Source organism: Pristiophorus japonicus, chromosome 6, assembly GCF_044704955.1.
Source record: "Pristiophorus japonicus isolate sPriJap1 chromosome 6, sPriJap1.hap1, whole genome shotgun sequence".
NCBI lineage: Eukaryota > Metazoa > Chordata > Chondrichthyes > Pristiophoridae > Pristiophorus > Pristiophorus japonicus.
In genome coordinates, this window is record NC_091982.1 from 237,515,593 (window position 1) to 237,528,830 (window position 13,238).

Below are 13,238 nucleotides of genomic sequence, written 5' to 3' on the forward strand. Positions count from 1 at the left end.
GCATTTATTGCTCATCCCTAATTGCCCTTGAGAAGGTTGTGGTGAGCCGCCTTTCTGAACCGCTGCAGTGTGTGTGATGAAGGTATCCCACAGTGCTGTTACGGAGGGAGTTCCAGGATTTTGACCCAGCATCGATGAAGCAACTGTGATATATTTCCAAGTCAGGATGGTGTGTGACTTGGAGGGATCTTGGAGGTGATGGTGTTCCCATGTGCCTGCTGCCCTTGTCCTTCATGGCGGTAGAGGTCGCGGGTTTGAGAGGTGCTGCTGAAGAAGCCTTGGCGAGTTGCTGCAGTGCATCTTGTAGATGGTACACGCTGCAGGTACGGTGCGCAGGTTCATGGATGGAGTGAATGTTGAAGGTGGTGGATGAGGTATCAATCAAGCAAGCTGCTTTGCCCTGGATGAAAGTGTTTGAAGACCAGCCCTCAAAACTGCCACCAAGCTCATGGTGTACAGGGCTGTTGTAATACCCGCCCTCCTGTATGGCTCAGAGACATGGACCATGTACAGTAGACACCTCAAGTCCCTGGAGAAATAACACCAACGATGCCTCCGCAAGATCCTACAAATCCCCTGGGAGGACAGATGCACCAACATCAGCACCCTCGACCAGGCCAATATCCCCAGCATTGAAGACTGACTACACTTGATCAGCTCCGCTGGGCAGGCCACATAGTTCGCATGCCAGACACGAGACCCCCAAAGCAAGCGCTCTACTCAGAACTCCTTCACAGCAAACGAGCCAAAGGTGGGCAGAGGAAACGTTGCAGGGACACCCTGAAAGCCTGTCTGAAAAAGTGCAACATCCCCACTGACACCTGGGAGTCCCTGGCCAAAGACCGCCCTAAGTGGAGGAAGTGCATCCGGGAGGGCGCCGAGCACTTCGAGTCTCATCGCCGAGAGCATGCAAAAGTCAAGTGCAGGCAGTGGAAAGAGTGTGCGGCAAACCAGTCCCACCCACCCCTTCCCTCAATCTGTCCCACCTGTGACAGGGACTGTGGCTCTCGTATTGGACTGTTCAGCCACCTAAAGACTCATTTTTAAGTGTGGAAGCAAGTCTCCTCGATTCCGAGGGACTGCCTATGATGTTGATGACTTGTTCCTTGTAGGTGTTGGAAAGATTTTGGGGAGTCAGGGGATGAGACACACCCCACACAATACCCAGCCTCTGACCCGCTCTTGCTGCCACAATATTTATGTGGCTGGTCCAGGCACGTTTCTGGTCAATGGTAACCCCCAGGATGTTAATGGTGGGAGATTCGGTGATGGTAATGCTGCTGAATGTCAAGGGGAGGTGGTTAGATTCTCTCTTGTTGGAGATGGTCATTGCTTGACACTTGTGTGGTGCGAATGTTACTTGCCACTTACCAGCCCAAGCCTGAATTTCTTCCAGGTCTTGCTGCATGTGGGCATGGAATGCCTCATTTTCTGAGGAGTTGCGAATGGAACTGAAAACAGTGCCATCATCAGCGAACATCCCCACTTCTGACCTTATGATGGAGGAAAGATCATTGATGAAACAAGTGAAGATGGCCTCGGACACTGCCCCGAGGAACTCCTGCAGCGATGTCCTGGGGCTGAGAAGATAAAACTCCAACAACCACAACCATCTTCCTTTGTGCTAGTTGTGACACCAGCCAGTGGATAGTTTTCTCCCTGATTCCCATTGACTTCAATTTTACTAGGGCTCCTTGATGCCACACTCGGTCAAATGCTGCCTTGATGTAAAGGAGAGTCACTCTCGCCTCACCTCTGGAATTCAGCTCTTTAGTCCATGTTTGGACCAAGGCTGTATTGAGGTCTGGAGCCACATGGTCCTGGCAGAACCCAAACTGAGCATCAGTGAGTAGGTTATTGGTGAGTAAGTACCGCTTGATAGCACTGTCAACGATACCTTCCATCGCTTTGCTGATGATTGAGAGTAGACTGATGGGGCGGTAATTGGTCGGATTGGATTTGTCCTGCTTTTTGTGGACAGAACATACCTGGGCAGTTTTTCACATTGTCAGGTAATTTCTGTCCATTGAAATGAATGATGGAAAATCTTGCAGAAAGGAGTGGGGCCTGTGGAGAATTCCTGAATTCACAATATGCACTCCAGTCGGGAGGATGGATTCATAAAAGGAAACGTATAAAATACACAAGTGGTTTTCCTGGCAATGTACCTCACATCCCAGGTGGGCCCACTGGTTTTCAGTTTGAATGAGGAAAATAGGGAAGACTTGTGCAACATGATCCCAGAAACATTGGTAGAAATCCTGAAATCTCCCGCAACAAGTACTGAATTTGACTTTCTCAATAAGACCCTCTTGCTTCAGGTTCACATTATAGTCAGAAACATCTCTAGCAGCTGGCTTAAATCACCCGAACATGCAGCCTTCAACTCTTTCCCACCGATCCATTTTTATCTCTTAAGTTGTATAAAGCAGAAATCATTTCCATTGAGAAAACCTTTCAAACATGACGTTGAACCAAGGTCAGGCCTGCATGTTCTGGTGGACACTTAAAGCCAAATGGGAAGATGATAGGATTGTTATTCAGAAAGGAGGAGATCAAATGAACCACTGATTTCTTCATCCAAGCTGATCTAATTCAATTCTGACATGAAATATTTGTTTCATACAAACAAGAATGAAGTATTCTCTGAAGGAATTGTATAATCAAATTATGATAAAAGGCTCTCTGGCAGGGATGCACCAATTTGAGTGCCAAACCCGGACATAGTGCATTACTGAGTGACTCCCAGTGGTTTAAGAGGCCCTGATATGCACAAGTCCTTGAGATTTATTTTTACAGGTTCGAGCTAGTTGGCTGTTGTTTTTGTGCAGCCTCCTGCTCAATCAAATGTCCGAATTACCATTAATCTGCCTTTACTGTTGAAGATTAATTGAATAATTACCGAAAACTAGGCACAGACCTTTGCAGCCAAAGGGTTTAACAAAGGGAGGGTTTCAAACTTGAATTCCTGACAGGCAGCAAAGCCCCAAAGCTCCAGTGAAAATGATTTTGAGCAGTGAAAAAATGAAAAATAACCGGGTGAGAAAAGGCCATTTGCTACATCAATCCCATTCCTGCCTGCGCCCGGTTATTCTATTGTCATCATAGGCAGTCCCTCGGAATCAAGGAAGACTTGCTTCCACTCCTAAAGTGAGTTCTTCGGTGGCTGCACAGTCCAATATGAGAGCCACAGACCCTGTCACAGGTGGGACAGGTATTCGTCGGGGGAAGGGGTGGGTGGGACTGATTTACCGCACGCTCCTTCCGCTGCCTGCGTCTGACCTCTTCACGCTCGCAGTGTTGAGATTCAGAGAGCTCAACGCCCTCCCGGATGCACTTTCTCCACCTGGGGCGGTCTTCGGCCAGGGTCTCCCAGGTGTCAGTAGTGATGTCGCACTTTGCCAGGGAGGCTTTGAGGGTGTCTTTGTAACGTTTCTGCTGCCCACCTTTGGCTCGCTTGCCATGAAGGAGCTCCACGTAGAGCAATTGCTTAGGGGGTCTTGTGTCTGGCATGCGAACTAAGTGGCCTGCCCAGCGAAGCTGATCGAGTGTGGTCAGTGCTTCAATACTGGGGATGTTAGCCTGTGCGAGGACACTGAAGTTGGTGCGTCTGTCCTCCCAGGGGATTTGCAGGACCTTGTGGCGACATCGTTGGTGATATCTCCATATATCTCAATATATTCTATCATGAAAATTCCTCCCATCACCTACTGTTGACTCCCAATTTTAAGGAACACTATATTCCTTCCCTTACTTCCCTTGGGAGTTGAGGAAATAAAGCAGAGTTATTACTATCTCCTAGCGAGAGTCTACCCACCGCCCCTTGACATTCCGTGATATTACCATCGCCAAACCCCCACCATCGATGTCCAGGGAGTCACCATTGTCCAGAAACTTAACCTGGACAGCCCCATAAATACTGTTGCTACAAGGGCAGGTCAGAGGCTGGGTATTCTGTATTGAGTCACTCAACTCCTGATTCCCAAAGCCTTTCCACCATCTACAAGGCACAAGTCAGGAGTGCGATAGAATACTCTCCACTTGACTGGAACAGTGCAGCTCCAACAACTTTCAAGGAGCTCCAACCATTCAGGACAAAGCAGCCCGCTTGATTGACACATTAAACATTCACTCCCTCCACCACCGGCGCACCGTGGCTGCATTGCGTACCATCGACAAGATGCACTGCAGCAACTCGCTAAGTCTTCTTTGGCAGCACCTCCCAAACCCGCGACCTCTACCATCTAGAAGGACAAGGGCTGGTGGCTGGATGTGTGAAATCGAGTGATGGTGTATCTTCTTCTTCTCTCTCCTCCCCCTCTTCTTGATCAATCACCGGCTGGTCAGGCAGGATCTTGGGTGCCTGAAATAAGGAAGGCACAAGGGTAGGTTTGTGGTGATGGGAGTGGGGTAAAGCAAGAGGTGCATGCTTACAACATGTGCAGCTTGCAAATCAGAAGAGATTGTGAGATGAGGGGGAACTGGGATGTGAGAAGGATGATAACGTATGAGGATCCTGGCATCTTGTAATATTTTAGCCCCGCTGCTGGCCAAGGACTCAGCTGTGCCCCTGCCAAGAATGGCCAGCACCGTCTCCTCCAAGAAGGTGAAGAAGTGTGAGGTGTGCCTCGTGTTTGGTAGAAATTGTTGGTAGGTGAGTGATGTGCTTTAAGCAGTGTGTGAGGTCAGTGGTGCAGTTGGTAGGAGACGGCTTTTGAAGATGCATTCACTGACCTTGACCACTCGTCTGAGGTCATGAAGCTTCCTTGGGCACTGGAGCCAGGGCCTGGGGGCAACACATTTGGCAGTGATTGCCTTGGTGGTCTGGTCCCACATCATTCTTTCTGGAGAGCCTCCTGGTCCCCTATGGGTAGAGGACCTCTCTTCCAGTGTTCACCCCCTACACAAATCTCAGGTGCTGCATCTGAGATCCTGGGTGCCCTTTCCCTGCCCTGTTGAGTCATTTAGGTTAACACTGAAGCACTCTTATCAATTATCATCAGCAGATATTAAGAGGTGCAGGCTGCCTTTAAGAGGTGCACGTTAGCTTTAAGTAAAACTAACCTCGCTTGAACATTGCAAACTTCGGCCCCTTGCTGAGTGCACAGCCTGTCAGCAGCATGTTCAGCACTGGGCTGTGTGCTGCAATCATTATAATTAGCAGGCGGCATGAAACTGACATGTTGCCTGTGCCCCTTGAAGAATCATAGAATTATAGAATCATAGAATTAAAGAATCATAGAATCATAGGGGCCGATTTTCATCAAGGCCTCCGCCTGCCCAAGTGCCGCCCAAAATGTCACCGATGGCCGCTGAGGTACCGGACGGTACTTTGGGCGGGATATTCATGGCCGAGGTCCCTCGAAGGTCAGCGGGCGGAAAATCAATGATGTACGCCGCCAATCTGGGCAACAGCGAGCGAGAGGTCTCATTCTCGGCGGCAGAGACGCTTGCCACCCAAGTGTCGCCGAGGATGGAGTCAGGCCCACGGAGGATCGAAGAGCTGAAAAAAAAAATCAACACTAAAAAATAAAAAAAACTTTCCAAAGACCTCCAAGAGACACCATCCAGGTAAGTCGCTGTTGACATTTAAAAAAAATATATTCACTTACCTTTTTTTCAGTTTCTTCAGACTGACCGTCGGGGACAGACCAGCCTCCAGCCAGCGGTCCACCCCCGTTCTGCCGCCGAGTCCCGCCTACTGCCGCCCGCAGGAATCTGGGAGCTCAGTTGCGCCACTCGGCCGTCCGCTGACGTCAGTGGGCAGTTCCCGGTGGCTCTCCCCTTCCGCTCACTCCACGCTACCCCAAAAGTAGCACTGGGCGAATCTTCAGGAGGAATGTTGGCGGCAGTGGCAGGTGAGGTGATGAATTTCGGCCCCATAAACTCATAGAATCATAGAAATTTACAGCATGGAAGGAGGCATTTTCGACCTATCATGTCCGCGCCAGCCGTCAAAGAGCAATCCAGCCTAATCCCACTTTCCAGCTTTTGTCCGTAGCCCTGTAGGTCCCCGGTTTTTCAGCGCTGTATAATTTCCCCCCCTCCCCACCCCAATGTTTGAGCTCAATGATCTTTTATAAGAACTGAGAGGGATAATGGACTTCTAGCTTTGTTTTAGATTAGGAAGAAAGCCAACGCCCTGGAGAGGGTGCAGAAGAGATTTACCAGAATGGTACCAGTGATGAGGTACTTGAATTGTGCAGAGACTGTGTGCGCACGAGACCCATGCAGCAGAGGTGGTCTCCAGTTAGTCCTGGTTAATCTTTGCCACTGGACCAAGACCTAGCTCTGTCAAGCCCGTGTGGTGGCTGGTGTGCAACGGCCACCACACATTAAAAAAATCCAAGCACAGGCATCTTCCACCCTCCAAGATGTAGTTCGGGATCTGGAATATTAGGTCCTTCATTGAAACACCTGTGAACTCATTCCTTTTTGGCGTGGAAGCAAGTCATCCTCGCTTCGAGATACTGCCTATGATGATGATGCTAGAGTACAGTACTGTGGTAGCTATGGTTCTGGGCTAACCCAATAGTTGAGAGTTAAAATGCCACCGTGATGAACTGTAAAATTAATTTGAATAAACAATGATTGTTGTAAAAACCTAATTCGTTCTTCCACATATCTCTACCTGCTCCAGCCTACACATGAGTCTAGCTCACACCACGTGCTTGACTCTTCATGTTCTCTGCAGCCTACCTCAGAGTTGGTGTGTTCAGGGAAACTAGGTATGGGCAGCAAATGCAGCATTGGCCATTGTTGTTTTCATGCACAATTTGAGCCATTAGGTAGCTTTTGTCTTCTTGGTGAACACTATCAAGCTTTGGGAGTTATATGTAGAGTTTAACTCCATAGGCTAGATCCTCCTCTTTTGAGCTTAGCGCCCAAAAATGGGCGTTATTTCAGGCATGGGCAGTAAAAAAGGGTTTTCAGATCACCGGCTTCTCTCCCATTCTCAAAACACCTAGTTTACATTTTTGAAAATGGGCGTTACCGCGAGCGATATCAAATGGGCGGTAGCGTTAAATTTTTCTGACTTTCTGCCGGAAAGTGTGGCCGTCCTTAGCAATGGCATGGCAACGCTCGAGTCCCGCGATTCTGGAGGTTAAGGGTCACCATGACATGCGCAGAAGAGGAGCCAGGGAGAGAGGGAGCTCAGAGGGACTGAAAGCGTGTGTGGCTGTGGTGTGTGCTTGTTTGGCTGTTGTGGGAGGAATGACGGAGATTCACCAGCAGCAAAAAGCCCACTAAGCACCAAGAACATAGTTGGCATCGAGTTTTTGTCCAACAAATAACATATAAAAAGGAAAGGATGGACGAGGCCCTGGAGCCGGTAGCCAGGAACACTGATGGCAGAGGGCTCCCAGTGGTCCCGGAGTACTGCACTGCACCCCAAGGTGACACACTCCCATTGGCAATAACATATGAGAGCCAGCAGCAACATCTTGCTTATGGATTGGAGCATACTCTCACCTCAGGATGGTCCTCTCCCATATCAATCCAAGCAGCGCCCCGCCCCCCCCCACCCCCACCCCAATGAAGCATCGCCTGAGGACCTCTTCGGCCAGGTGGCTTGGATTCAGGAGGGGAAGGGAACGGGGTAGAGAAGCGGGGTTGGGGGAGGGGGTCGGTGGGGGAAAGGGTTGGTTTGTACAGAAATACTGATGATTTCAGACTAATGTTCGGTTTAAATGTTTTTTATTTAACATAACCTTCAGCACAATGGCTCAGATAGCTGCACCATTACACGCTGGTGATTCCTCAACATCAAAGGGTATAATCACACTTAATTTCAATCAACTTAATCTTTAACTATCACTAAGGTGATGCCCACCATTGATATATGACCTGCATACCCAGCAGTGCGTCAGCCTTTAAATAACACCAATGTTCTTTCAGGTAAAGCAGTCATTGATGAGCTCCTGACATAAGGCTCTTGCAGCTATCATGCCACCATGGACCCTTTCATGCAATCTACAGGGGGGCGGGGGCATGGCTTCAGTGTCAGCCTGATTGTCTGGCCCGATGTTAGCGTCCGCCTCCTCGTCCTCCTCTTCCTCTCTCTGGTGAGGTGGACTGTCAGGCTCATCAGACAATTCTTGTCCCCTCCTGATAGCCAAGTTGTGTAGCATGGAGCAGACCACCACGAATTGAGCTACCTGCTCAGGGTGGTATTGGAGCTCACCTCCTGAGTGGTCCAGGCACCTAAAGCACTGCTTCAGCACACCAATGGTTTTCTCAACGATATTGTGAGTTGCTCTGTGGCTCTCATTGTATCGCTTCTTGGCCTCGGTGTGGGTGTCATGCAGCGGGGTCATCAGCCAGGTGGTGAGGCCATATCCTTTGTCCCCAAGCATCCAGCATTGACCTTGTGGCTCATTGTTAAACAAATCAGATACAGTGCTCTCAAGCAGGATGTGCGCAGCATGGATGCTGCCCTGAAATTGAGCATCCACAGCCAGTATAATTTGCTGGTGCCCAACCAGCTGGACATTCAGGGGATGGAATCCCTTGCAGTTCTTGAAAACCTCAGCATCCTGAAAAGGTGCCTGCATCACGATGTGCGTGCAGTCTATTGCTCCCTGCACCTTGGGGAAGTTTGCAATTCTGGAGAAACCTGGAGCCCTCTCACTCTGTGCCTCGCTGGTCATAGGGAAGCTGATCAAGTCCCTCCTGCATGCATACAGGGCTTCAGTGGCCTGTCTAATGCAGTGATGTTTGGCATGCTGAGAAAGTCCGCAAATGTCGCCATTTGTGGCCTGAAAAGAACCCGAGGCGTGGAACGACAGTGCTGCGGTGACTTTGACCTCGACGGACAGTGCAGTTCTGATGGAGCTGGCAGGCTGCAGATCTGCTCTTATCAGCTGGCATACCTCAGTGATAACCTCTTTGTGGAAGCACAGTCTCCTAAGGCAGGTGGTGTCGGACAAGTCGATGTAAGAATGCTTCTCCTTGTACTTGTGGGGGGTGTAACATCTGGTCCTCCTCATCTGACTGTCACTTTGTTTATTGGGCACACAATGCAGTGCAGCTTTCCTTTGGCAATATTGAGTCTGCTGCATGTATTTGGTCACCAAGAGAGGGTGAGAAAGGACAGGCCACATTGCAGAAGTTCATTGTTTCCAACCGATTGCACACAAACAAGGAATGTCTCGATGAACACAACTCTTCAATTCCAATCGGTCACAGTGTGGTCAAGATGTTTTTAGAGATGTTCACGTCAACTCCAACAACCTGCAGAGTACATCTGAACTCCGCCGAGGTTGAAGCACAGCAGCCTGTTAAAGGACGCAACATGTAATCTACAATATGGCGTCCATAACGCTGTGATGCGTCCCAGTTAGTTCCATTTTTTGTGGGCGGTTTTATGAGCGAGTGATAATTTGTGCGAAATGTGTGCGAGGTGGTGAAATTGATGATGGGCGATCTCCATGGCTGCAAGTTTGGGTAAATATGCTGTTTACGACAAAAAACAGTGGGCGGGCGTTAATATTGAATCTCGGCGTTAATTCCGTGCAGGAAGTAACGCGGGTCGATATTATGGCCGTTGAATTTGCCCATCCTGCTGATTCCGCCCAAAAAAGTGGGCGGGCGGTAATATTTTTTTCCGACGTTTAGGACATGGGGAAAGTAACACTCAGCGATAACTTTCCGAAAAATGCCCCTCAGTTTCCATTTTGTGCCAAAATGGGCGATATATGGGCGTTATACGTCATTTCAGCAGTAAAATAGGCATTAAGTAGGCGTTAAGCAGGCAAAAAAAGTGAAGGTTCTAGCCCCATGTTCCTATTCATTTCCCAATATTTCAAGTCATGGGTAGTTACAGATCTTTCTGATGTTTTATTTAAAATAAAAAGAGAAAATACTGCAAATACTCAGCAGATCAGGCAGAATCTGTGGAGAGAAAAACAGAGTGAACATTTCAGATCGATGATCTTTCGTTAGAACTGAAAAAGTTAGAGATATAACTTTAAGCAAGATTTTAAGCAAGATGGCTAACTAAGGAAATAAGGGAGAGTATCAAATTGAAAACAAAGGTATACAATGTGGTGAAGACGAGTGGGAGGCCAGAGGATTGGGAACATTTTTTAAAGCCAGCAGAGAACAACTAAAAAAAATGATTAAGACAGAGAAGACAGATTATGAAAGTAAACTAGCACAAAATATAAAAACAGATAGTAAGAGTTTCTACAGGTACATAAAAAGGAAAAGAGTGGCTAAATTAAATGTTGGTCCCCTGGAGGATAAACATAGAAACATAGAAACATAGAAAATAGGTGCAGGAGTAGGCCATTCGCCTTTCGAGCCTGCACCACCATTTAATAAGATCATGGCTGATCATTCCCTCAGGACCCCTTTCCTGCTTTCTCACCATACCCCTTGATCTCTTTAGCCGTAAGGGCCATATCTAACTTCCTCTTGAATATATCCAATGAATTGACATCAACAACTCTCTTCTGCAGGGAATTCCACAGGTTAACAACTCTCTGAGTGAAGAAGTTTCTCCTCATCTCAGTCCGAAATGGCCTACCCCTTATCTTAAGATTATGTCCCCTGGTTCTGGACTTCCCCAACATTGGGAACATTCTTCCCGCATTTAACCTGTCCAGTCCCGTCAGAATCTTATATGTTTATATGAGATCCCCTCTCATCCTTCTAAACTGCAGTGAATAAAGGCCCAGTTGATCCACTCTCTCCTCATATGCCAGTCCAGCCATCCCTGGAATTAGTCTGGTGAACCTTCGCTGCACTCCCTCAATAGCAAGAACGTCCTTCCTCAGATTAGGAGACCAAAACTGAACACAATATTCCAGGTGTGGCCTCACTAAGGCCCTGCACAACTGCAGTAAGACCTCCCTGCTCCTATACTCAAATCCCCTAGCTATGAAGGCCAACATCCCATTTGCCTTCTTCATCGCCTGCTGTACCTGCATGCCAACTTTCAATGACTGATGAACCATGACACCCAGGTCTTGTTGCACCTCCCATTTTCTTAATCTGGTGCCATTCAGATAATATTCTGCCTTCGTGTTTTTGCCCCCAAAGTGGATAACCTCACATTTATCCACATTATACTGCATCTGCTATGCATTTTCCCACTCACCTAACCTGTCCAAGTCACCCTGCAGCCTCTTAGCATCCTCCTCACAGCTCACACCGCCACACAGTTTAATGTCATCTGCAAACTTGGAGATATTACACTCAATTCCTTCATCTAAATCGTTAATATATATTGTAAAGAGCTGGGGTCCCAGCACTGAGCCTGCGGCACTCCACTAGTCACCGCCTGCCATTCTGAAAAGGACCCGTTTATCCCGACTCTCTGCTTCCTGTCTGCCAACCAGTTCTCTATCCATGTCAGTAGATTACCCCCAATACCATGTGCTTTGATTTTGCACACCAATCTCTTGTGTGGGACCTTGTCAAAAGCCTTTTGAAAGTCCAAATACACCACATCCACTGGTTCTCCTTTGTCCGCTCTGCTAGTTACATTCTCAAAAAATTCCAGAAGATTTGTCAAGCATGATTTCCCTTTCATGAATCCATGCTGACTTGGACCGATCCTGTCACTGCTTTCCAAATGCGCTGCTATTTCATCCTTAATAATTGATTCCAACATTTTCTCCACTTCTGATTTCAGTCTAACTGGTCTATAATTACCCGTTTTCTCTCTCCTTCCTTTTTTAAAAAGTGGTGTTACATTAGCTACCCTCCAGACCATAGCAACTGATCCAGAGTCAATAGACTGTTGGAAAATGATCACCAATGCATCCACTATTTCTAGGGCCACTTCCTTAAGTACTCTGGGATGCAGCCTATCAGGCCCCGTGGATTTATCAGCCTTCAATCCCATCAATTTCCGAAACACAATTTCCCGCCTAATAAGGATATCCTTCAGTTCCTCAATCTCACTAGACCCACTGTCCCCTAGTACATCCGGAAGGTTATTTGTGTCTTCCTTCGTGAAGACAGAACCAAAGTAGTTGTTTCATTGGTCTGCCATTTCTTTGTTCCCCATTATAAATTCACCTAATTCCGACTGCAAGGGACTTATGTTTGTCTTCACTCATCTTGTAAAGTCCTTACTCTACAGCATGAAACCACACGAGGCACATTCCAGGGACAAGGCCACTCTGTGACCTTAGCTTTTTATTACAGCACTCCAGAAGAGATGACCCTGCGTGGGACGTCCCTTTATATACCTGTGTGATCAGGTAAGGAGTGTCTCCCACAAGTTCACCCCCTGTGGTCAAGGTGTGCATCTCAGTTGAGTGTATACAGTAATACAGTGGTGTTACATTGTAGTTACAAACATGACATCACCTTCCCCCCCGCAAAGTCTTACTGGGATCATAGGTTCAGTCTTTCAGGTGGTAGTGTGAGCTCCATCTCATGGTCCTTCAAGTTCCTCCATGTCGATGCTGAACCTTTTTTTTACTTGGTCCAGATGCTTACGGCATATCTGGCCATTGTTGAGTTTTACCATGATGATCCTATTCGCCTCTTTGCCAATTACAGCAACCTCAAGCCATTTGGGCCCCATGGCGTGATTGAGGACGAAGACAGGATCATTTATTTTTACACATCTCCCCCTTGAATTACGGTCATGCTACTCGTTTTGTGACTTGCGCTTGCCCTCAACTATGTCGGTCAGGACTGGATGGATGAGGGACAACCGAGTTTTGAGTGTCCATTTCATGAGTAGCTCTGCGGGTGGGACCCCCGTGAGCGAGTGCGGGTGGGATCTATAGGCCAGCAGGAGGCGCGATAGGCGGCATTGTAGGGAGGCTTCTTGAATCCTGAGCATACCTTGTTTAATGATTTGGACTGCCTGTTCCGCCTGGCCATTGGAGGCCGGCTTGAACGGCGCAGTCCTGACGTGGTTGATGCCATTGCCTGACATAAACTCCTGGAATTCATAGCTCGTGAAACACGGGCCATTGTCACGAACCAGGATGTCCGGCAAGCCATGGGTTGCAAAGATCGAACATAGGCTTTCCACAGTGGTGGATGACGTGCATCAATATTGGATGATGCACACGATCCATTTCGAGTACGCATCTGCTAAAATAAGGAACATCTTCCCCATGAATGGGCCCGCGTAGTCAACGTGAATGTGTGACCATGGCTTGGTGGGCCAGCGCCACGGGCTGAGTGGGGCCTCCCTGGGGACATTATCCAGCTGGGCACAGGTCATGCACCTGCGAACACAGTGTTCCAGGTCTGAATCAATTCCA